This window comes from Pongo pygmaeus, chromosome 3 (assembly GCF_028885625.2).
Source record: "Pongo pygmaeus isolate AG05252 chromosome 3, NHGRI_mPonPyg2-v2.0_pri, whole genome shotgun sequence".
Classification (NCBI taxonomy): domain Eukaryota; kingdom Metazoa; phylum Chordata; class Mammalia; order Primates; family Hominidae; genus Pongo; species Pongo pygmaeus.
The window spans coordinates 184,076,820-184,103,007 of NC_072376.2; the positions used below are offsets into that span (position 1 = coordinate 184,076,820).

The 26,188-nt window shown below is 32.7% G+C and overlaps 1 pseudogene; it reads left to right on the forward strand.

Annotated features, from left to right (window-relative positions):
- The first annotated feature begins 17,022 nt into the window (after positions 1-17,022).
- On the forward strand, positions 17,023-17,110 carry LOC129035980 (U6atac minor spliceosomal RNA; annotated as a pseudogene).
- The last annotated feature ends 9,078 nt before the right edge of the window (positions 17,111-26,188 follow it).

Here is a 26,188-nt window from a genome sequence, read left to right on the forward strand (position 1 = left end):
CATGTCCTTTGTAGGGATATGGATGAAGCTGGAAACCATCATTCTCAGCAATTCTCAGCAGACTATCGCAAAGACAAAAAACCAAACACCGCATGTTCTCACTCAAAGGTGGGAACTGAACAATGAGAACACATGGACACAGAAAGGGGAACATCACACACCAGGGCCTGTTGTGGGGTGGGGGTAGGGGGGAGGGATAGCATTAGGAGATACACCTAATGTTAAATGATGAGTTAATGGGTGCAGCACAGCAACATAGCACATGTATACATATGTAACTAACCTGCACGTTGTGCACATGTACCCTAATACTTAAAGTATAATAAAAAAAAAAGAAAAATGTCTTAGAAAAAAATAAAAGAGAGAAAGTGTGTTTATAAATGGTTAGTTGCGAGGAAGAGGCTTTGTTTTAGAATAAAATGATACTGAAAATGATAGCTAGTTAAGTGAATAATGTAACTTAGACAGACGGAAAGGGCTTGAACAATTCATCTAAAATAATTCTGAGGGGCTACTACCTAGCTTCTATTTGAGTATTTATCTTGTCATTACATACCATGGGACTTTGGTAAATGTGATAAACATGGCTATTTATCTTCCCTAAAGTCACTGACCAAGCTGCTTAACAAGGCAAAGCAGAAGACAACCCTATGTGGAATGTCATGAAGGTGCACTCATTAATCAATCTTTGAGTATTACAGTGGCTCGGTAACTAAAATGTACCCACTGTAAGTTTATCTAATCTACAAATATTCTCTTGCTCATTTTGGCCACTCAACTATTATTCACTAATGAACTAACCTCTTTCTGGAGTTCTTCACTTGTCACAAGTTATATATAAGGGCAACAGTGGAAAACATAATTGAGAATTCCTTCAGTAGAAAACATTTGAGTTGGTCCACTCAGAACCACAGGAAGAACTACAGCAAAGTCAGTGATAAAGTGCTTTTTGGGTGCTTACTCTACTCTGTTTTAGATTCTGGATTGCAAAGGAAAGGCCATTGGCATGAAACAATTTATGATACTCTCTCATTAAATATTATTCGTATGTCACAGTGGTTCTCCAACATTTTCAAGAGGAGCAATTATCAACTTTACTGTTCTCACTCATTCAGTGAATAGATGTAAAAGAAAGGCTATGAAAGAAAGAAAATCTTTATTAATTTTCTATTTTGATTCAATAAATGCAAATATCATTTAGAAATATAATGTCACATGGCTTCACTAAAGGATTGAATAAAATAGACACTAATAGTTCTATTTAACAGATAACTAAACTGAGAATCAGAAAGATTAAACGACTTGCCGAGGTTACATTGCTTTTAGGTGGCAATTTGGTATTCAAAAGCTAGTTTTTGTGAATTAGAAGCTACATTGTTTACATCATCCTATATCCCAAAGTTTAACTGCAGAATTGGAGAAGTGCTCCAGGTTATTGAAAAGGATGGACATTTGTCATTTATTTAATTCATTAATATTTGAATCCTCATAGTGAACATGTGGAGCTCTGTCCAGTGCAGAGCTCTGCCCAGATCTACTCAATGTCCTTTCATAATTTCTGTGTGCTTCTTGGTTTCTGAAAGCCTCTGCGTTGCTCTCCAGTGGCTTGGACGTGCAACACTTTTTCAGAGGACTATCTTCAGGCTGAGATGCTTCCTCCTTATTTACAGAAAGCTAGAAGTGTCTGGAAATGTATATTCCTTCAGGGTGCAGTTTTTAGCCAATGGCTGATGAGTTGGAAGAATGGAGAATCCCAGCTCTCTTGTCTTGAAGTTATAAAATGTAAGGTAAATTTTATTCTGGGTGGCCCTTTCATACCTTATGATCTGAGTGACAGGAGAGTCTCTGGACCCAATGGCTCCCACAAGCCAAGGCACAAAAGCAACTGGTGGGTTCTTGGTCTTATGTAAAACATCATTTTTTTAAAAAAAATGTTCACTTCCACGTGTCATTCAGTTTATTTCTCAACCCTCTGCCAAACGAGGGCTGATATCTCTACTTTATTTTATGTATGCCACTGTTGTTTTACAAGTTCCTGGAGATCTTGCAGGGTAAAAACCCTGAGTTATGTATGAGTGCTCCCATATTAATATCTCCCATACCCAACCGGGTATTCTAACACTTTCACTACCCAACATGAGGTTGTTTTCTGTTTCTAGACTTCTGATAAGTAACCCCTCTTTATCAACCCTTAGCAGAGACAGTAGGTTGCAAAAAGCCAACGTTTGGTTTTATTGATTATCTCTATTACTTTTCTACTTAATTGATGGCAACTGTAATTAAAAAAGAAATTTTTCTTTATGCTTGCTTTGGGTTTCAGTTGCTCTTTATCCCATTTCTTAAAGTGGAAGCTTAAGTTATGGTTTTACATCTTTACTGAAGTTCAACAATTCCTTCATTTTCACCTCACAAACTTTAAAATTTTTAAATGAAGATAACTTACACTTAAAAAAGCTTTTCATCGTTACATGTTAACATCTTAATTTTATCTATATACTGGTTTTTAAATAATGTTAATTTTAATTTCTTCTGGAAGGTAGGATTTGGGATGATTCTGTAGTTTAGCTAATGTGCATATATCATTTTAACAAAAAGTTTTGTCAAATTCAAATTAATATAGAAATGTGATTAATAATAGACCTTATGAATTCAATGTTTCAGCTTGTTATCTAATCAAAATAATATAGACAATAGTCTATAACTCAATTACTTGCTGAAAATTTTTATTTTATAAGCTAAAGAATATTTCCAAAAATATTTTTACATTTAATGATCTATGATACATGTCTCCCAGTTATGAGTCTTTTAGAAAGTATGATCAGCTTCTTAAAAATTATTTGAGGCAGCTTAATATTAACAATAATACTAAATTTTTTAATTAAAATAATATAGGAGACCACCAAAAAGACTTAAGGTAAGTAGTTATCATATGGTGTTTTGGGTGAATTAATTAATAGTCAACATTTATTTCTCTTTTTTATATAGGTAAAGATATATGAAAGAATATTTTTAAAAATTTCCTGGGAACAAAGACGAAAGAAAAATTTGTTCCATGCATTTCAATAAAGACAAATAAGGCACAGAAAATACATGGAGTAATTTATTCCTATAAAATTTTGTATATCAGACAGAAAAACTTTTATACTGATTCTTCTTATACATGTTATATATAAAAGCTTATGCTATAACACTGAGTCAAAAGGTTGTCATTTCCCCCTTAAATATTACTTATAGGTTTATATTCCACCTTGTTTAGAAATGATATGAATAAGTATATTACAGTAAATAATTTCTTAAATAAGAACTCAAAGTAAAAACTTAGAGCTTTTATTTCCCTTGTCTTTCTATGACTCTTTAAACATAACTTGACAGACAAAGCACCTTCTTTTGGAATTTTATGTAACCTGAAAAAAATAAGAGTAAGAAATTACATAATGATTTTTAAAACACAATCCCAAATTTCTACGTACTGTAAATACCAAAATAACAGAGGATAAAATAAATCCCTCAGAAATATAGAACCAGAAACTTCCCTTGTCCATTTTGTTGTGTAGATTGCTAATGATGGTGACCACTCAGAGCTGACTAGATTTAATTATAATTTGTAGCTTAAACAATATTTGAAAAAAATCTTTCAAGCTCAAATTAGAGTCAGGTTATTTTCTTAGCTCTCAGAATCTGAAGGACATCATAGGGTTAATAAATAATCTGAAGGTTCTCCTGTCAAATGTGGTGTGTCTTTTCTTAAGTCACTATTGAACTTCTGAAGATCCACAATCACAAAAATCTGTCTCTTGTAAACTGTGACAATTTAGTTCTATATACTCTCTTTGGATAATAAAATATACTAAAATATTTGTTTCAAATTCCATCTATATAATATAATGGTTCATATATATATATGTGTATATATATATGTGTGTATATATATATGTGTATATATATATGTGTGTATATATATATGTGTATATATATATGTGTGTGTATACATATATATACACACACACACACACACACACACACCTAACGTAGAAACACCAATATATCCAAAGCCTATTGAAAATTTCCATTTGGAAATCTTACAGACTTGATTAACTAATATAAATTTTTGCCTAAACCAAATAAACTAAAGCCTATATGAATAAATCTCAGATGAGCTAGAATCATGAGTCTAAACTTGTAAAAATTAAATTGTTTTTATTCTATATGTTAACATATTTATATTTGGAAGTTTTTATATTTTACTGTATTTTTCTATCCTTTAAAACAAGCTTGTCCAACCTGTTGCCCGCAGGCCACGTGTGGCCCGGGACGGCTTTGAATGTTGCCTAACACAAATTCATAAACTTTCTTAAAACATTCTGAGATTTTTTTGTGCGATTTTTTTTTAGTTCATCAGCTATTGTTATTGTTAGTGTAGTTTATGTGTAGCCCAAGATAATTATTCTTCCAATGTGGCCCAGGGAAGCCAAATGATTAGATAGGACTGTTTTAAATAGTAATGCATTTTTTTCAGATAATTAACCTAATAACACTTCTCTCTTAATTTAAGAAAAATCAAATTTTGAGCTACTGTGATCTAATAGGAAAATGAGGCTATCAAAAATTGGACATGTGCAAAAAAAGAAACAGTCATTCATTTATAATTAGGAGAACAAATATATATAAGTACACCTTTCCTGTTGATGAATTCATTTGCTACTCTTCCAGACTCTGTGCTATGCTAGGACCCAGAGCTAGAAGAGCTCAGCTTCTAAAAAGTCAAGAAGAGCAACTTCAATATTCAGAGGAGGCTTAAAAGGCAAGGAAAAATATTTTCTTCATCTGGGATAATCTTGTGTTTAAAGAATGTAAATACTTCTTTATATGTGAGTTAGAAATTGCAGAAAATAAAGTTAATGAGTTAGTTAATGGCCAATATATGAATGAACTTAGACAAAGTGGCCTAAAATATATGAAAGATTCAAAAATTGAAAGATATGTTAACAGTTACAAAAGGAAAAAACCTTTCTTCTATGTATGAGATATAAATATGATTAATAGAACTTTTGAGTGAACAGATCATTAGGCAAATTGATCATTAATTAACTGGCATTAAGCAAATTTGTTTTAGATGGACTTGCTTTCTTCTAATTCAATATATCTGAAACCTATGCAGATACTTTTATTTGAGCTCAGTTTCAAAAGTAGCACAAAATGTCTTTGTAAGTGTTGAGCTTTTTTTCTATATTAAAATAAGGAGGATTGGGTAATAGCCACCAAAATGTCAAATCAAGTAAGTAATTTAGGTTGTCCTTTTCACAAACTCATCTGAATGATCCATTTCTTTACAAAATGAAATGTAACACATGAGGTATTTTGAGATAATTTTTGACAAGCCATGGTACCAAGTCTACATAATTTTTTTAGCATAATAATGTATTTTCTCATCAAAATGTCATTAAAATTTAGAATCTCAGCAAAACATGTGTGAAATACTTTGTAATATACACTATTCTTAAGAAGGATGATATATTTTTACTTTGTCCTATACAATTGAACTATTCTCAAATAGATTGGCCCTGTTTATGTGCATTAATTTAATTTAGTTCTGAGACATTTGTGGTATAATTGTAGTTAGGTCTTATTTTCCTCATTTGCCTCAACACAAAGTTCTTGTTTTAACAAACCAAAAACAGACCACCCACATTGTAGACTTAAAATCTCATTAACACAGTACAGAGCTAGAGTCCAACATACAATATGACTGTGTATATGTGTGTCTGTGTGTGTGTATGATAGAAAAAGACAGAAAAAGACACAGAGATGGACAGAGAAAAATTAAGACCTGCAATTTTCAGGGTTACCTAAATATTCACTCAAGTGATTATGTAGGAGGGAATATAATATTCCTAAATCATGCTGCATTTGTTATCTACAGGATACTTTCTCTGAGTTAATTAACTGAAGATATATGTTCTTATTGTCTACTTTCTAACATTTTCACTAAAGGAAACTGATAATTCAATAATGAATAAGCCACAGATCCTTCCAAACTGAATGCTATACAGCTTAATATAATGCAGTGATGAGAAACATGAGAAAAAGAACTCTAAGTGCCTGAAACATACCTGTGTGATTAGACCTTATTATTCCACTGTTTCTGGAAGATATCCACTTGATCTGTCTACTTTTAAGGCTAATCTTTTAAATGCAATGCTCAGTTAGTGTCACTAGGTTCAATTATCTATAATAATATCCAAAGCTATTTTAAACTAATGATTTTATAAAGCCAGAAGAAATGATTCATGGAAAATATCACAAATTATAATATGAAATAAGAATTATATACAGTTAATTTGATTTAAATTATGTATTTAGAAAGCTGTCTCTACTATATTTCCTCACTAATAATCTCTAGAGTTGCTATGAAAGGTATTGCTATACTGTCCTGCTCCTTTTTGGTTACTCTGCTTTTAATAATTTCTTCAAGAAATCTGTGTTTGGATGATCTGCTTGAGGCTGCTAAGAAAATTCCCAAGGAATAAACAATGGCAGACGAAGATTTGACTTTTCTTTTTTGCTCGTAAGGAGCCGTTCAAAAAACTAGTTCTTTATATCGTTGCTTTTTATTCTTCAAAATAATATAACATTAAAATATAAATCATACACATTTAAAGGAATAAAACTTCACAGAGATTAATTTTTATCCATAGGCCAAATAAAGCTAAAATTGTAGAGAAAAATACAGCTAGTCAAAACCATAAGGCAACATAAAGTGTTCAATCTGTTTTTACTGAAGGATATAAAGGGAATGGTGCTTCCTAAGCAATGAGGTTTGAAAGCATTTTGAGGAAAAGATTGATTTTCACACTCAATGTTTGTAAATGGCCTTTTGGAAGAGGGAAATCAAGCCACATCAAGTCACAATATCACAAGACAACCGGAATGTAGCTGCCACCACAGGACATCATGAAAACCCTCCAAGGGTAGTGTGATGCCTCCAGCTTTGTTATTTTTGTTTAGGATTGTCTTGGCTATATAGAATCTTTTTTTGGTTCCATATGAATTTTAAAAGTGTTTTCTAATTATGTGAAGAATGTCAACGGTGGTTTATTAAAAATAGAATTGAATTTATAAATTATTTTGGCATTATAGGCATTTTCATGATATTGATTCTTCATATACACGACCATGAAACGTTTTTTCATTTGTTTGTTGTCTCTGATTTCCTTGAGCAGTGGTTTGTGGTTCTCCTTGAAGAGGTCCTTTGCTTCCCTTGTTAGCTGTATTCCTAGGTATTTTATTTTCTTTGTAGCAATTGTGAATGGGAGTTCATTCATGATTTGGCTCTATGCTTGTCTATTGTTGATGTATAGGAATTTCTGCACATTGATTTTGTATCCTGAGACAGCTTAAGTTGCTTATCAGCTTAAGAAGCTTTTGGGCTGAGAGGATGTGTGGGGTTTTCTAGATATAGGATCATGTCATCTACAAACAAAGATAATTAGACTTCCCTCTTTTCCTATTTGAATACCATTTATTTTTTTATCTTGCCTGATTGCCCTGGCCAGAACTTCCAATACTATGTTGAGTAGGAGTGGTGAGAGATGGCATCCTTCTATTCTGGTGATTTTCAAGGGGAATGCTCAGAACATTCATGCTACCTGACTTCATACTATACTATAAGGCTACAGTAACCAAAACAGCATGGTACAAGTACAAAAACAGACACATAGACCAATGGAAAACAATACAGAACTCAGAAATAAGACCACACACCTACAGCAATCTGACCTTTGACAAACCTGACAAAAATAAGCAATGGGGAAAGGATTTTCTATTTAATAAATAGGGCTGGGAGAACTGGCTAGCCATATGCAGAAAATTGAAACTGGACCCCTTCCTTACACATTTTACACAAATTATGTGAAGATGGATTAAAGACCTAAATGTAAAATTCGAAACTATAAAAACCCTGGAAGAAAATCTAGGCAATACCATTCAGGACATAGGCACATGTAAAGACTTCATGATGAAAATAACAAAAGCAATTACCACAAAATCAAAAATTGACAAATGGCATCTAATTAAACTAAAGAGCTTCTGCACAACAAAAGAAACTATCATCAGGGTGAACAGATAACCTACAGAATGGAAGAAAATTTTGCAATCTATTCTTCTGACCAAGGTCTAATATCCAGAGTCTACAAGAAACTTAAACAAGTTTATAAGAAAAAGAAAAACAGCCCTATTAAAAAGTGGGCAAAGGACATGAAAACACTTCTCAAAAGAAGACATTTATATGGCCAACAAATACATGAAAAAGAGCTCAACATTACTCATCATTAGAGAAATGCAAGTCAAAACCACAATGAGATATCATTTCATTCCAGTGAGAATGGCGATTATTAAAAAGTCAGGGAACAACGGATGCTGGCGAGGATGTGGAGAAAAAGGACTGCTTTTACACTGTTGGTGGGAAGGCAAATTAGTTCAACCATTGTGGAAGGTAGTGTGGTGATTTCTCAAAGATATAGAAGCAGAAATACCATTTGATCCAGCAATCACATTACTGGGCATATACTCAAAGGAATATAAATCATTCTGTTACAAAGATAGGTGCATACGTATGTTCATTGCAGCACTAGTCCCAATAGGAAAGACATAGAATCAACCCAAATGCCCATCAATGATAGACTGGATAAAGAAAATGTGGTACATATACACCATGGATTACTATGCACCCATAAAAAGGAATGAGATCATATCCTTTGCAGGCACATGGCTGGAGCTGAAAGCCATTATCCTCAGCAAACTAACACAGAAACAGAAAACCAAACACCACATATTCTCATTTGTAAGTGGGAGCTGAACGATGAGAACACATGGACACATCAGGGGACGAACACACACTGGGGCCTGTCAGGTGGGGTGGGGGAGGAAGAGCATCAGGAAGAATAGCTAATGGATGGTGAGCTTAATACCTAGGTGATGGGTTGATCTTACAGCAAACCGCCATGGCACACATTTGCCTATGTAACAATCCTGCATATCCTGTACATGTACCATTGAACTTAAAATAAAAGCTGAGGGAAAAAAAAGTAGTAAGCTAGAATGATAAGATGGTCAGTTATAAAATCAATATATTCTTAAAAAAAAGAAATCTTCCAAGGACCTTATTTTCTCCTAAATCCTCCCCATTAACCAACCACTAAATTAATCTCAAGATTTGATACTAAAAACAATAAATGAATTTTCCCTGGCTTTTTAACAGATTTCCCTGGAATACAAATGACATACGGAAATTTACAGAAAAGACTATGACAAGTAAGGCATGAAAAAAATAATTAAAACCCAGAGAAGAGTACTTCATTGTATCCATATTACTAAAATGCATCTGATGAAAACATACCACTTTTGTCATGTTTACAACTAGCATATGACGTGTTTGTCAACTAAACTGTGAACTTCAAGAGATTTTATGTTTATTAATTTCTTAAATGGCTAAGCATATTACAATGCTGTAAACACTATTTGAGACTCAGCAATAACTGTTGAATGAAAAAGCAAATTAAAGTTAAACAGATTTATGGTTTTAAAGTTACTAATATTAAAACTTTTCCATCAATTCAGTTGGAAATGAATTCAGCTGATGCTTGAGTATGTACCCAGCAGTCTTAATTCTACACATACATTTACCAATCTAATAATTCAGCAACTGAGAACAAATTATTGAGAATCTAATGTGTCCAAAGTACTACAATAATTAAACAACAAATATAACAATAAAATAAATAGACAAGGCCTGTTCTTTTATGGAGCTTAAAATTTATCAGCAAAAAACAATGTCCCAGGTCACTACAAAAAAATATGATTAAAATGGAGCTAGCGAAATGTATTGAGAACAGAAACAATAGGAAGACTTAATACAGCTTTAGCTGAAATCTAATGGATGAATTGAAGTTAGTCATTTGCAACTGTAAAGAAAAAGTTTGTATAGCAATTGGGTAAAATATATATAAAGGCTTGGATTGGGGGAAGGGCTTGATTAATCTCAGAAACTGAAAAAATATAATACAAATGGAATATGGGGATAGGTATAGCAAAACGAGGGACTGACAAAATAATGAAGAATGAATTGGAGAAGAATGTTGTAAGACAAGATCACTGGTTTGGTTTTTATTTCATAGGCAATGAGAATCTGCTAAAGAGTTTTATTTTAAATATACTGGCATTTTGTTAAGATCATTCTGACTGCAATGTGGAGATTGAATTAGAGATGAAAAACCAAATATGAAACTTAACTTCTGCTTTATCCCTCATTTGTGTCTTGCGTTAGTATCACTGTAGATATTAACTATAGAGACCATATTTAGAAAAATCAATGAAAGCTCTGTTAAAATCTTCAGCATCAAATAAGAAAATCTAAACAAAATTTTAATAAAAACAGTTATTTCATATCTAGGTCAAAAAGAAAACAAGAGTAAGCAAGAGAGAGAGAGGAAAAAGAAAAGAAATTGTACTAAATATTACATACAAGTACTTTAGCCTCACTGATATAAATTAAAATTTAAAGAGTTAAAATAATACACATAAGTCATGTTTATATATTTTACAGATAACACATTATTCCTAAAACTTTTAGCCCATAAAGCTGTTGTCAATGCATGAACATTCAACAACCATTTACATAAAATACATATGTGATTGTCATGCTTCAATTATTATGTTAATAAATCCTCAGTCTTTCTGATGGGGGAAATTAGCATAAGTATCTCATTACAATGTGGGAAATTTTCTACTAAACAAAACAAATTATTTTGCAAAGGCCATTGAACAGCTGTCAAATGAAACTGACTTTTGGTCGAAATCAGTGGGTGTCTGATTCAGACTAATAATATACAGGTTAAATGTATGTAAGTGACTCATCAGAGCCCCAAGTCTCTCTACTATTTAAATAAAGTTTTCAGGCAAGACAGGGCTCATGATAATTCTTTCCATATCATTAGCAAAACTATTGTGCAATGTTTTAGGTTAACAGACTCTGCATACTCAAAAGGCATGTAAATTTCCTGATGAATAATATATACAAAGACACAAAACTGTGGCACTGACTTCTGATGATTTATAGGCACTCCTTGAAGAGGATGATTTTAATAAGCCATAGATAAAAGATATATACTATATGCTGATTTGCTGATTTAAAAAAATGACATTTTGTGATTAATTTTCACATTTTATTCACATTGAAAAAGTTATAAACACATCAGAGATAGTAAGTAATAAATGAAAGAAAACAAAGGACAATGTAATATATGAATCTAAAAATACGTAAATTTTTGTACGTAAAATAGAAAGATCTCTATAACTTTGTTTTATAAATTAATCTGTGATTTGATAAAGGCAGTTGACATATGTACTTTGTCATCTTAGCCATTTTCTTCTATTTGTATTCTTCCTCCTTACCCCCTTCTATTCTTCCTCTTCCTCTTTCTTTTACTATGATTACTGTAATAACTACTATCTATTATTATAATAATGACAGCAATCCTTCAATGATTTACTTGATATTTACTGTAAGCCTGGAACTCTGCTAAGCTAATGACATTAGACAATTTTATTTAGTTCTCACAATAAATTTATGAGGTAAGAATTATTTTTTTAATTTTCCATTGAAGTATCAGTCTAAAATAATTTAAATAGATTTTCCAAGGTCACATAGCTAAATCATACAGGGTTGGTCTTGATTTCTAATTCTATCTGATTCCAAAGTTCATGATCTTAACTGCTTTACTATTTTGCCTTCATCTGGCAAAATAGTTTAATTAAGGCCAAAACTGAACAAATGAATAGAGACAGTGAATGCACTCAAGGGTACAACAAGGAAAAAAGAAATAATATTTTAAAAATAACTCCTGAGTTTTCTGTATTGTTTGCTTGTTCATTTAATTTTTCTTTTATTTGCAGCTTATCACCTCAGAAATGACGGGAAGTATTAGAACAACAACATCAATAAAAAAAGTTCTCATTTAGGAAAAATATCTCTCTGACAAATCAGAGAGGAATTAGGTGGAGAAAGAATATTCATAGCTGTTGTCTGGTGCCTTTTTTTTTTTTTTTTTTTTTTTAGTACAGATGGGGTTTCACCATGTTGACCAGGTTGCTCTTGATCTCTTGACCTTGTGATCCACCTGCCTCATCCTCCCAAAGACTGATGCCCTTTTAATAAACCCAGCACTTCCTATTTCCTTGCATCACAGCTCAGGTTTTGGAATGAAAGACAGACTCTCTAATAGAAAAGACATAATAATTTGAAGGATTCCAAGAACATCATGGCTAGTGTGCCACTGGTCATTGATTATGGGAGGATGTAATAGTCAATGACGGCACACTTTTCGCATGGTGCCATATCCAATATAGCAGACAGACTGCTATAACAGAATAGCCATGACTAGTGGATAGCAGGATAGCCATGACTAGTGGATAACAGGATAGCCATAACTAGTGGAGACCCAGGAGGGAAACTTCCCTGTACACTGTAGTATGGTGAGAAGGAAGTGACCAGATTCCCCTAGCCACCTGGAAGTGCTTATTGACAAGTGCGAAGAAGAAGCCTGGATAGAACTCTGGATGTTGCAGTTCAGGTGCATTCTACACCTCTAGAGTGTGGCAAATATCAAATTCATAAAATCCAAGGAAACACAGAGAGCCAGTGACACCACAGAACACATCAGCACAGGATGCTCAAGAGCAGACCAGATGAGCCACGCATGGCAGACAGCTAAAAGCATGCAGTAAAAGACCAGAACTATAGAGAATCCCAATATAGGCATAAATTACTTTGCTCCTGAAGACAGATAACATCATGGAAACAGAGAGAGAGAGGAGAGAAGGCCATTTGAGAGAGGACAGAGAAAGCTCTGACAGGAAGTAGAAACCTTAAAAATAAATTGGTATTTACCCTAATACCTGAATTAATCCAAAACAGACTCTTTTAAAGAGGAAACAAAGAGTTATCTTTAACTCACTGGTATCCCTCTTCTCTCAGGGGTCCATAGGTAATACACTGCTCCTGTTATTTCATGTATTTTGGGGAGCTGCCTCTTTTGTGTCTTGCCTGACCAAGACCTGAACCTAACTACCGTCCCAGTTGGGGCTGTCTTAGAGAGTGGCGGTCTTCGTAGGAACAAACTGGATTCAGGTCAGACAAGAGTTAAAAGGACATCTGCCAATATAAACAAGTTTCCTGTGAGAGGACACCTGTCACAGATTAGACATTTAGGCTAAAGAAGTATCCTGTGAAAGGCCTATTGTAAACATCCAAAACAAAATTCCTTAGATTCTTGGTCATGGCATGGCTACCACTTATGACCACTCTCTGGAGAGAAACCTTGAGACAAAACTAGAAAAAAACTACAGATATTCTAGAAAATTTAAAATTACTTGCAGAAAAAAAAAAAAAAGGAAAGCAAGTGTATTTTTGGGTAGTATTGCATTAATCTTGACCAATCTGACAAACAGGAAAACAGCCACTCCCACTAGCTTAATATTCTAAATATTAGAGTAATTCACTTAACTTTAATAAATAGTGGGCCATTATTATTTAAAATAATTATATGTGTTCCTCTTTAACAAGAGTAAAGCAAAAAGTCAATTCAATAATCAAATTAATCAATAAAATAAAAAGTACAGTCATTTTGACTCATCTACATAAATGACTAAGATCATTTTTTATTCTGACTATTTATTTTCAAGTATAATATTCTAAAATGAGCATATGCCTAAAGATATAAATTAAAAATGTCAGTCATCCCAGGAATAAGACCCTTACTTTCTCCAAAATTTTTTTTCACCTCTTCGCTGCTTATTAAAGCTTTCATCAGAGGAAGAAAAAAAGATTAAGCTATTGCAGGTGACATTATAAAATCAATCAAATGAGTGAGTTACTTCCACACTTCCTATTTAAAAAATTAAAGAAATCAGAGACTTACAGATAATTCATGTGCGGAGCCTTCTCTAATTCACACTTAGGTTTCATCAATTTATATACAATGCAATTCCGTCGATAATATCTCTTGATTAGTATTCCAAGTCTAATGGTCAAACAGATTTTACATGTAGAAAAGAGATAAAATTAATTGAGATAATACATTGGATAAAATTATACTTGGCATTGAAGGACAGCTCAAATGTGGTATCACAGAAAATAAGAACATTTATACCACCAGAAACACTCATGGAGGTATTGGTGCAAGGAGTTTTTTAAACACATGTTAAATAGCATCTAAACAAAACTAAGTAAGATAGATTAAGAAAAGATTCTCTAATACATTAAGAATTCATCTTAGCTGATGTATTAGCCCTGCCTACTTTCTTAAAATCTCTCCCTATTATTATAAACTATGGTTAATAATCAATTTTTAAAATAAATGAAAGAAAAACTGAAAGCAAAACAACCACTGAATGTGATTCTCCACTGCTCAGGCACTGCATTTGTCAGGTTCAGCTCTTTTCCGTCCTCTCCATTCATCTTTCTGAGGTACTGGGAACTACAACTGAAATAAAGGCAAATAGCAAGAAGTCTTTGGCCTGGTATTATTCCACATCATCAGAACTGGCAGAGGTCTTATAGTTTATACACCACGATTGTGGGAATGCATGTGGGGATGGAATGCAGTGAGGTGCTGTAAAAATGTATCTTCTTATGTAAAGAGAGTTATGGATACTGTTATTTTTTGTCTTGGTGATCAGGGAAATATAGCTTTCTGAATGCACATAGAAATTTCTAATTCTAGTGGCAGTGTGGAAAACATGCACTAAAGATCGTTACCTAAATCCTGAAGAAAATTCACTTTGTAATGAATTTTTGGACTTACTATCATTGTCAATAACAAACCTGATATACAAACTTTGAATGCAAATGTCCCAATTCACACAAAGATCCTGAAATTAATTCTTGAACTAGCAGCAGGTTTGAACAGTTTACTTTTACATTTCATGTTGAACCATAAACCTTGAAAGCAAAATTTTCCCGTAGGTGTCTAGTAGCCCCAAGTTTGCGATAATACGTTTATTGCACATCAAATTTCATTCTGGAAAAAAAAAATCCACAATTCTGCTTCTCTGAATTTCTAAGGAGTAAAATTAAAAAAAAAAAAACCTCATAATCAAGGATAACTAAAACATAAGGAAATGAGCTACTATGAATCAGTCAGTATAAGCATTGAATGTATTTGGACTACAAAAGTTTTTATATATTAGAATTATTTGATACATAATATAGAATAACATGTCTGAACTAGACAGCATGGTTAATTTCATAAAAAAGGTATTAATCATGAAATTGTTTTCAAACAGACAATAAAGAATTTTTAACAGGAAAATATGTCTTTTATTCTTAAAAATTGAATGATGAACTTTTTTCTCAGCAGCTGATTAGAGAATCATGAGAGAATTAGTGGACTAAAATTAGATCTGTATGGCTGGGAGCGGTGGCTCCTGCCTGTAATCCCAGCACTTTGGGAGGCCAAGGCAGGTGGATCACGAGGTCAGGAGTTCAAGACCAGCCTGGCCAAGATGCTGAAACCCCATCTCTACTAAAAATACAAAAAAATTAGCCGAACGTGGTGACGGGCACCTGTAATCCCAGCTACTCGAGAGGCTGAGACAGAGAATTGCTTGAACCCAGGAGGCAGAAGTTGCAGTGAGCTGAGATCACACCACTGCACTCCAGCCTGGGTGACAGAGCAGGACTCTGTCTCGAAAAATAAAAATAAAAATAAAAAATAAAATTAGATCTGTGGACAATAATCATGGAAAAGAGAGATTCAAAAAGTTAAACATTTGAAAGAAAAAGTAAGTAATATGATAGCTAAAATGAAAAGTTCTAACATACGTCTACTTTAAATTCCAAGAAGATGGATTACAGAATATTTTGGAGAAATAATACATGCAAAAATATTAACTACAAATTTTAGAGTTGATAAAAGAGTGACCCCATAGATACAGCAAGTTCAATATATACTAACCAAGCTAAGTAAAACAAAAATAATTAAATATATGTACATTGGAGTGAAATGCCCCATCACCAGGGATATAGACAAAGTTTTAAAAGCAGATGGCAAGGACAGATAGAAAATTTACAAATCAATGAATGGTTGACAGAATACTTCTCTGAAGCAACAACAAAAATATCTTAAGATGGTTAAAGAAACAGGTGTCAGCTGAGGACTGGGTATACAGCAGATATAACCTTATTGGTACATACTAGTATATACTAATATCTATTTTATATACTACTATATAAAATATGCCAGTATATTTGCTAGTATATATATTTAGCTATATTTATATACTAGTATATAATTTCTATTTTATATACTAGTATAAAATAGAAAGCAAATATGAGTAAAAACAATACAAAAGAAAAACTTTGAAAAAGCATATTACTAACATATCTTTGCTAAACCAACCTCTAGTTTCTCAGACAAGATGAGAAATTACCCTAGAAGTAAATCCTAAAATGGAAACAAACAAAACATAAGCAAAAAGATAATGAAACAGTTAATGTGTAGATAAATCTGAACAAACAGCATCTGTATTAAATGTTATGCAGATAATTTCTAAATTAAGGTATTAAATAGAAATTAGCCTTAAAACATTGGAGATTATTAGGTTATTAAAGAGGAACAGAATTATCAGAATTAAGTGTTCTATTGTCCTTGTATATAACAGTAGAGGGATTAAAATATTGCTTTGTATTTAATAAGTTAAGTTTGCAATTAAAAAATTTAATAGCAAACATGGAAAGTATAGAAATAATGTTCTAAATAGCAAAGGAGAAAATACTTAGTAAGAAAAAAACTGACAAAAAGAAAAACTCATCAAATACGCAAGTCAGGAAGGAAAAGAAATATTTTAATTGAGACAAATAGGAGTTTCAAAGTATAATGGTAAAAATCAGGGCAAATATATCCTAATAAACAGAAATAGGCAAAAACAAAGTGAGAGCTTCTAGAACTTCATTTAAAATTATATGTTTTGTCGCATGAAAGGAAAGAAGCTTAGCATTCCCCTTGACAAACCTAGAAGAGGCTCTTGGGCTTATCTTGGGTCTTAAATATTGTGTAGCTTAAGAAAAACCACTTAACCTCTCTGAGCCTCAATTTTTAACAACTTTAGGTGTTTCTAAGCAGTACTTCAAGTATCAAATAAGGTAATAACTTAAAAATAAAAAAATTAAAAGAGCTCTTAAAATATAAAGAACACTCTTATGATATATTCCCTACAGAAAAGGTATTTTCCTACTATAGAAATCGAAATGCACCAATTGTTTATACATTAAAAACATACATATGAATTAATAGATGTATAAGAAGTACACTGTAACTAACTGCAGTTTGAGGTATTCAATAACATAAAAAAATTTGTCTATGGATCTTTAAATAAATAAATTATATTTTTACAAATGCTATTTACATCTAAAATATAAAGATAGGCCAAAGACAGAGGATGGCAAAGTTTTTCTGTAAATGGTCTAATAATAAATATTTTTGGCTTTATGGGCCATGTGGTTTCAGTAGCAACTATTCAACTTGGTTGCTGGAGCATGAAAGCAAACATAGACCATATACACATGAATGAGATGGCTATGTCTCAATAATATTTCATTTAACAACACAGGAGATGGGCCAAAGTTGGCCTGTAGGCCATAATTCACAACCTCTGTCCTAAGATATAGACAGAAATTTTCACAATAATGGAGGGAAAACATATAACAAGTCAATATTGGCCAAAAGAAAGCTCAAGATAGAGACAAAGGGATCAATTCTTACGATAAAATTTTAAAACCACCAGGAATATAAATTTGTATACTTGAACATATCTAATAGACTAGCCTTAAACAGCTTATTTCAATAACTTAAAAGATACGTATTATTATACACTTTAACACCTCTACAATAAGGATGAATTTCAATATCTATGGCATTTCATTATTGCTGGTGACCAGGCAGCAATCATGACAAAGATGTCACTGTTAGACTGTGTGTAAACTTAATCCTTGTATTAGTATGTTTTCACACTGCTGATAAAACAAACCTGAGATTGGGCAATTTACACAAGATGAGGTTAAAGGGACTTACAATTCCATTTGGCTAAGGAGGCCTCACATTTATGGTGGAAAGTGAAAGGCACATCTCACATGGAGGCAGAGAAGAAAAATGAGCTTGTGCAGGGAATCTTTCCTTTTTAAAACCAGCAGATTTCATGAGATGTATTCACTATCATGAGAACAGCACAGAAAAGACTTAGCCCCATGACACAGTTACCTTCCACTGGGTCGCTGCCACAACATGTGGGAATTCAAGATGAGATTTGGGCAGGGACACAACCAAACCACATCATTCTGCCCCTGGCCCTTCCAAATCTCATGTCCTAACATTTCAAAACCAATCATAACTTCCCAATAGTCCCCCAAAGTCTTAACCCACTTTAGCATTAACTCAAAAGTCCACAGTCCAAAGTCTCATCTAAGAAAAGGAAGTCTCTTCCACCTATGAGTTTGTAAAAATCAAAAGCAAAGTTAATTACTTCCTAGATACAATGGGGGTACAGGCATTGGGTAAATACAGCCATTCCAAATGGGAGAAATTGGCCAAAACAAAGGGACTACAGACCCCATGCAAGTCTGAAATCCAGCAGGGCAGTCAAATCTTAAAACTCCAAAAAGATCTCCTTTGACTCCATGTCTCACATCCAGGTCACACTGATGCAAAACGTGCATTCTCATGGTCTTGAGCAGCTCTGCTCCTGTGGCTTTGCAAGGTTCAGCCTCCCTCCCAGCTGCTTTCATGGGCTGGTGTTGAGTGTGTGAGGCTTTTCCAGGCACACAGGCCAACCCCACATTTCCTTCTGCACTGCCCTGGCGAAGGTTCTCCATGAGGGCCCCACCCTAGAAGCAAACTTCTACCTGGGCATCCAGGAGTTTTCATACATCCTCTGAAATCCAGGTGGAGGTTCGCAAACCCTAATTCTGGACTTCTGTGGATTCACAGGTTCAACACCATGTGGAAACAGCCAAGGCTTGGGGCTTACACTCTCTGAAGCCATGGCCTGAGCTCTACATTGGCTCCTTTCAGCCATGGCTGGAGCAGCTGGGATGCAGGGCACCAAGTCCCTAGGCTGCATACAGCACAAGGACGCTGGGCCGGGCCCACAAAACCACTTTCTCCTCCTAGGCCTCCGGGCTTGTGATGGAAGGGGCTGCTGTGAAGACCTCTGACATGCCCTGGAGACATTTTTCCCATTGTCTTGGTAATTAACATTTCTTCACCTCCTTGTTGCTTATGCAAATTTCTGCAGCCAGCTTGAATTTCTCCTCAGAAAATTGGATTTTCTTTTCTATCACATTGTCAGGCTGCAAATTTTCCAAAATTTTATGCTCTGCTTCCCTTATAAAACTGAACGCCTTTAATAGCACCCAAGTCACATCCTGAGTGCTTTGCTGCCTAGAAATTTCTTCCACCAGATACTCTGAATCATCTCTCTCCAGTTCAAAGTTCCACAAATCTCTACGGAAGGGGCAAAATGCCACCAGTCTCTCTGCCAAAACATAACAGGAGTCACCTTTGCTCCAGTTTCCAACAAGTTCCTCATCTCCATCTGAGACCACCTCAGCCTGGATTTCTTTGTCCATATTATTATCAGCATTTTGGTCAAAGCCATTCAACAAGTCTCTAGGGATTTCCAAAGTTTCCCACATTTTTCTGTCTTCTTCAGAGCCCTCTGAACTGTTCTAACCTCTGCCTGTTATCCAGTTACAAAGTTGCGTCCACATTTTTGGGTATCTTTTCAGCAGCACCCCACTCTCCTGGTACCAATTTATGGTATTAATCCGTTTTCACATTGCTGTTAAAGACATACCCAAGACTGGGCAATTTACAAAAGAAAAAGTTTTAATGGACTCACAGTTTCATGTGGCGGGGAGGCCTCACAATCATGGCAGAAGGTGAAAAGCACATCTCACATGGCTACATGGCTACAGACAAGAGAAAAGAGCGTGTGCAGGGGACCTCTCTTTTTAAAACCATCAGATCTCGTGAGACTTATTCACTATCACGAGAACAGCACAGGAAAGATGCATTCCGATGATTCAATTACCTCCCACCAGGTCCCTCCTATAAGATGTGGGTATTCAAGAAGAGATTTGGGTGGGGAGACAGCCAAAACCCTACCAATCTTTTATCCTTTTGGCACGGATGGGCACCTCGAAACCCCTTAAGGTTCCAGTTCAGAAGCCCTCTAAGAACCAATTGTCTGAAAACCTCCTGTGACAACAGGAGTGCCAGTGGTTTGAAATGTTCCTTCAGATATTAATGTTGTACTATTCTAATAAATACTTTATTACAATATTCCAAAATATTGTGCAATACTTCACAGAAGGTGAATATGAAATGGAAAAATAAACATTGATGATGCGAAAAATGAGGTTCAAAGTATTTAAGAATTAGTTATACTTAATTTATTTGGTTTATGTTATCCTTTTTAGGTATACATAAGTGTGATATGTAATTATTATTAATAGCAATTATCAATCAGTTAATAATTGGTAACTAACATAATAACTAACAGTGTTCATTTACTCAAAAAAGTACATAAAATGATCTATATTATGATATGTGATGTCTAAAACTGGATAAAATGGTGACCTAAAAATCGATAGAACTACAGGGCGAGATTGCCAAATCCACCATCACAGTGCATTTCAAAATGCCTCTTGTATTGATTGATTTGTCATAAGCAGCACAAAAACTTTTAAAGGCAGAAAAAATTTGTTCAGTGTAATTAACTGGTTTACCTTAATTGACATATATTAACACTACTAATAAAAATTTTAAAATTGTTTTCAAAGACCATTTACAAAGATATTCAGCCCTAAAATCTCTCAATATATTTTAATATTTGAGCACATTTTAATCAGAAAGTAAGTAAATTTAAAAGTTAAATTAATTATAAAATTACACATTGAATACTAGTTTAAATATCTCACTTTAAAAAACTATGATATAATTTCAAAATTTTAAGATTTAAGAAGAATGAGAGAACTTTACATCAAATTTGTAGACTGCAGCAAAACGATATTTTAAGAAAAATATATGTCTATACATTTTTAAGAACAAAAAGCCAGATATTCAATGTTACATTTCTCTACTCATGAATTAGAAAATGATAAAAAAACCTTAGAATAAATCCAAAGTAGAATAAAATAATAATAAGAATCAGAGTAGAATTATATAAAATAGGAAACAATATAAAGAAGAGAGAAAAAAACTAAATTGAAGATTTATTAAATTAAAAAAAATTCTGGTTAGATTGAAAAATGAAAAAATAGTTTAAGGAATTTAAAAGGAAGGTATAATATTTAAATTTCTTAAACTATTTTATTAACTGTATAATCACCACAGTTAATAAAATTCATTAAGAATTTAATATAAATGTAAAATTTTACATGAACAGATTCCTAGGAAATACTTAATTTACAAAAATTGACATAAGAAGACATCCTAAAATTGACAAAAATTGACGTGAGAAGACATCCTAAAATAACCTCTAATAATGAAATATGTTGAATCACTTATTATAAGTCATCCTACAAATAAATCAACTCTGATGATTTGACAGGTGAGTTCTTACAAACATTGAAGAAATACATCATTCCCACAGATACAAAATCTTATAAAGAAGAAATAATTAGAATATAAACACCCCCATCTCATTTTTACTCGCCCCAGTTCAGCCTTAACACCAAAACTCTTCTGAAGTGCAAAAGATGGTACATAATATAAAAAGTGAACAGTTTTTCATGATATTTTCTATAACTATATTAAATGATGTTTGTTTATACCTTAAACCATTATTTTATGTAATCAAATATTAAAATACAAATAAATTGAGATCAACAGCACTGATAATGAAGCTCTAAAATGTCTAAACTCTATATTGTCCTGTATTTATCTTAATTAAATTTTCTGGTGAGTAACAGAAAATCTGATACAGTTTTCAAGCAGGTCAATGATGTATAGTTTTGATCAATACATTCAGAAAAATAATATTTGAGAATATAAAAATATTTTCTGCAATTATAAAATGGTAAAAAACATGAACTGAAAATTTCTCTGTCTCTTTCATCTGAATGTTGAAACATGATTGATATGGTTTGAAACAGAGATTTATGACACATGCTATTCCAAGAATCAAAGATTTAGGACTAAGAATCAGCAGAATATCAGTATGAGGAAAGGAAGAAAATACGTAAGATAAAAATATCCTGTGTAAATTTCGCTCTCAGCCTGTCATCAGAAATTATTTTGCTTATACAATAGGAAAGAGAATAAAACTTGTTTATAAAATTTAGTTTAAATTTAATAGGTTTAGATCTTTATGTCGCTTTTTAAAATATAATAATAATAAAAGATAAAAGTGACACGAAAATCTAGAAGGAATTCAGATGTCCTGAAAATGACCCACCATTTTAGTAATTTAAATATAGTGTTTTTAAATTTATTTTTTACATTTACAGAGAGAATTGTACGTATTTATTATGCACAATATAATGTTTTGAAGTGTATATATACATTGCACGATGACTAACTCTAGCTAATTAACGTATGCATCAAATCACATAATTATCACATTTTTTGAGAGAACACTCTACATCCACTCTCTAAGCATTTTCCAATAATACGGTACAGTATTACCTATAGTTACTATGTGGTACAATAGAACTCTTGAACGTATTCCTCTTATTGTTAGACAAAGACAAATTTCGTATCCTTTGAAGAACGTCTCCCTGTCAACCAAACCACCCCAGCCCCTGGTGACCACCATTCCACTCTTCTATGAGATAACGTTTTTAGATTCCATCTATGAGTGTATTTGTCTTTCACTTAACAGAATGTCCTCCATGTTCATCTATGTTATCATAAATGAGAGCTCAGCCTTATTTAAGTGCCTGAATTATATTCCTTTCTGTATATAAAAATGTAAAATTTACCAACAACAAAAAGCCCAGAACCTGATGCCTTCACTGCTAAATTCTATCAATATTGTCTTATTACTGATTGAGTTTCCTTACTTGTCATTGGTTCCTTTAGATTTTCTATATCTTTTTAATTCTGTCTTTGTAGGTTGTATGCATCAGATAATGTATCTATTTCTTCTAAGTCATCCAATTTGTTGGCCTATAATTATTTATAATCATCTCTTATGATCTTCTGCATTTTTGTCGTATCAGTTGTAATGTTTTCTGTTTTATTTCTGGTTTTATTAATATGGGTGTTCTCTCTTTATAGTTATTCTGGCTAAAATTTGTTATTTTTATTTATCTTTTAAAAATTAACTCAGTTTTATTGATCTTTTCTATTGCTTTTCTGTTCTCTATTTCATTTATTTCTGCTCTCATCTTCATTATTTTCTTCCTCTACTAACTTTGAGCATAGTTTGTTCTTGGCTTTCTAGTTCCTTAAGATGAAATGTTAGGTTGTTTATTTGAGGTCTTTCTTCTTTTTCAATATTGATGTATGTTGCTGCAGACTTCCCTGTTATAATTGTTTTTTCTATATTCCATATGTTTCATCACTCCCTATTTTTCTTCCTCTCTTTCCTTTTGGAATGTTATCACCCACTAACTACAGACCCAAATCTATTATTTCATAAGAAGTGTGTAAACAAGTTGTTTTCTAATAGCTTCAAATACTTACTCATTCTTCAATTATTATCATTTTCCATGTTTTAAAATAATGATTTCTTTTCCTTAACATTACTTAAAAGTAAAACAAAAAGTGTTGTTTTTAAAATTATAAATACATTTTTGTTGGTAGTGATGTTTCCTTTTGTACTCAGACTTCAATAAATTTGATGTGCTGTAATCCATTGAAACCATTATTCTATTATGTTTGGCCAATAGGAAGTTCTTCAAGTGAGCTCTAGATTGTTTTTGATATAATCTGAGCACTCTTATATAGGTAGTTTCTTAGCTCTATGGTGGAATAAAAAGTTCCAAATTTACCTCTTATGTTTTCTATCCCAGCCATGGAATCATCAGTTTCTTCATGTAAATCTTGTTTCTTTTAATGCAAACTGGAACGTATAAACCATGAAAATATTACCCCCATACATACATTATATATATAGATATATATATAGATAGATAGATCATTTTGTTTCTGCATATATACCTACTATTTCAAAATAATAATATATTGTGGCTTAGAATTATTGAGTCCAGTGCAGTTATTTTTATACTTAGTGTATTATTAAGTTGTTTTGTTTTAAACACATGTATAATTATCTTTTCTGCATCATTTTGGAATCAACTCAGATTTTAGTTAGATTCATTCCATGTTGCTTTCTGATTAGGGTTTGCTTTCTTCCATTTTTATCATTTTTTAAATAGTTGAAACATTTTCATATTTCTGAAGTCAAATTTGCAAAATGAAATATACTAAGAAATGTCTATTTTCTATATTTGTTTTTTCCAGTCTTTTCCTATTCTATCTGTAACATTTTACTAATCTGCTTCATTACATTTTACATGTAACTCAAGCATACATATATATGTGTATATATATATAGTATACATATTTGCATGTATACATAATAGTATATGTACAATTTATAATATATACACACACAGATTTGTTTTTACACCTAGGTCTTTTATGTTAGTAACATATCTTGGAGAACAATTCATATAAGTACACAGAATCAAATTAAGCCTACTCTTATGTCAGACCAGTTTACTTCAGATTCTATATTATTTCTATTATTCACTGCATTTGACCTTCTGTGCCCTATGCTGTACTTTCTTGGTTAGGTTTCATACTTATCACTTTCTGTAAAATTATTTTTAATCTCATCTTTATTTTTAATTTTCATCTTTTCTGTTTTCTATTAAATGAAGGTATTAAGTCCATTCATTCATTCATTTTTGGCTTTCTTTTAATTAGTCTTTATTTCTGAAATGTTGGTTTTGAAATTTTATTTCTAATTCTTTTATGAGTTCTGTCTAGTCTCTTCACGATTTCCTTTTCTTCAAATATCTCATTTCTGAATTTATCTAAGTTGGATTCTTGCTATTCTTTCATAGCCTCCAGTATTCTCTACTTTTAGTTTTTTATTTCTTTTTCTTTTTGAAATATTAGATAAGAGTTTTTAAACTATGTGTGGATAAGTCTTTCTGGGGTTCCTCCAGAAATAATCTCTGTAGGAATGTTATTACCTTTACTCTACACTTAAGAGGTAGTTTTTTATGTGATTTAATTGCAATATTTTCTATTGCTTATGTTAAATTGGGATGAATTTTCCCATGATTCTTGGAGAAAAGGATCTGCCAGGTTACTAGTCATAGCTCCACAGTTCTGAGCTAATATCTACTATGAGCCACATTATTTTTTTCTAACACATGAGTGGCTTTGAGCTTTTTCACATCTTTTGAGTATTCTCTTCTCCAATTTTTGTTGGAAATTCTCCTTTCTTTCCACCTAGAGTTTCTGTCCTATTACCTGGGGATTCCACTAGCCAAAATCTAGCTTTATCCTAATAAAGATTACAGGTAGTTAATTCCAAGAATTCACAAGGTGTGCAACCTTCCAATACAATCAAACACTATAGAAGTACATTTGCTCTTACCTGCAAGTTTATGCCTTAAAAAGCTTCTCTTAATTTCAGCTGTTCATCTCGGATTGTCCTATTGACCATTTTTGTTAGTAATTTTGGTAGTTTGGGTGTTCTCAGGTTTTCGGGGTTTTTTTCCTTTGTCTTCCTATTTTTTTTTTTTTTTACCCTTCCTACACACTTTCTGAGAGCATATAGTGTTGTTGCTATTGGTAGTTTGTCACACTTTAGGTTTCACAGTAACACTTTGTCACTTAGTTTGGTTTCAAATGTTTTCGGTACATTTCTTGGTTTAGTTGCTTTGTCAGATTTTGTGGGTGGCTTTGGGAATATTGAAGAACTACAGTGCTGCTGACATCTTACCTGATATATCTTGAATATACTGATTTAAATAAAGCTTCAATAATTTCCCTCCTTCCAGATTTCACTAATGTGCCAAACATTATTCTTTATTTATTTTCAAGATTCTTATGAGATATATTAGGTATAAAAGATGTATTAAGAATCTTTTCAAGATTCTTTTCAAGATATA